Genomic DNA, 1091 nt, shown 5'->3' with positions numbered 1-1091 from the left:
TTTTTATGGGGATATGACATATTTAAAATTTTTATTAATTTGATTTTATACATAAATTTTTTCCCGAGTTATATAGACTACTTTTTTTTTTAATTGATAATACATGGCAGGGGTTAGAAAAAGTAATGATTCCCCGTTCGATTGGTTCTGAAAAGAAAAAAAAAAAAATGTTTTTATTTTTTTTTAAGTTTTTTGATTAATGATAAAATAGCCCTAGTAAAAATAAGGAAATATTAGTAATAGTCTTATTTGCTTGCAGATATAATCTGAAAATTTCCCAAGGCAAACTCCAGAAAAATTGAAAAACGCAAAGCATTCCTTGCTCCCATAAAACTTTTTGGGGGAAAAAAACTGACTTGAGACGAAGTCTTCTTCCCTCCTGGTCTTGACTATCCTATCACCAAATGGAAAAAAAAACAGTCAAAGCAAAAACTTGATCGAAGTAAAAAAAAACTTCAGGCTCTTTTTTGGAAAAATGGTAAAGATTTTTCGATAAAAACCCCAGTCGTATGAACTAAAACTGGAAACATGGCGGGAGCTTTGGAAGGCTGAAAAGTCGACATTTTAACAATTTTTTGATGCCCGGTTCCCAGTAAGTAATTATTTTTTTTTCCCAGTGACCAAAAATTTTTGGGGTTGTATATATTTCTTTTATTTAAAAATAAACTGATGTTATAATTTCATAAACTTAATGTAAAGATTGCTTTATATTGCTATAGTTTTTTCTCTCCAAAAGCGTAAGAAAACATTATTATGGATTACTAGCTCTGGGGCCTTCCATAAAGTGAAAGCCCTTTTTCTCCTGCCGTAGGTGTTGTTTTCTTTGGCTTTTCCTTAGCCCCAAAAAAGTGTAGCACTTTAAAGACTGACCAAGGTGATTGTTAATTTAGATTGCATTACATTTCCAGTGATTAGGGGAAATGGCGGGCAGATCTCCTTGACTGTAACTCTGGTTTAGCTGTGGAGTGTCAAATTAGATGAGGTACTTTTGTATAGACAGAATTTAACCATCTTGTTATTCCTGTATAAATTTGATTTATTTTGAAGTGGAAATTCTGGAAATGAATTTGTTTTGGGCTGGGATTGATAAT

General features: G+C 31.7%; 1 pseudogene; it reads left to right on the top strand.

Annotated features, from left to right (window-relative positions):
• Nucleotides 1-1091, top strand: part of LOC119592954 — a 78168-nt pseudogene that overhangs the window by 58836 nt on the left and 18241 nt on the right.

This window comes from Penaeus monodon, chromosome 31 (assembly GCF_015228065.2).
Source record: "Penaeus monodon isolate SGIC_2016 chromosome 31, NSTDA_Pmon_1, whole genome shotgun sequence".
Classification (NCBI taxonomy): domain Eukaryota; kingdom Metazoa; phylum Arthropoda; class Malacostraca; order Decapoda; family Penaeidae; genus Penaeus; species Penaeus monodon.
This window is presented reverse-complemented; position numbering and strand designations above follow the sequence as displayed.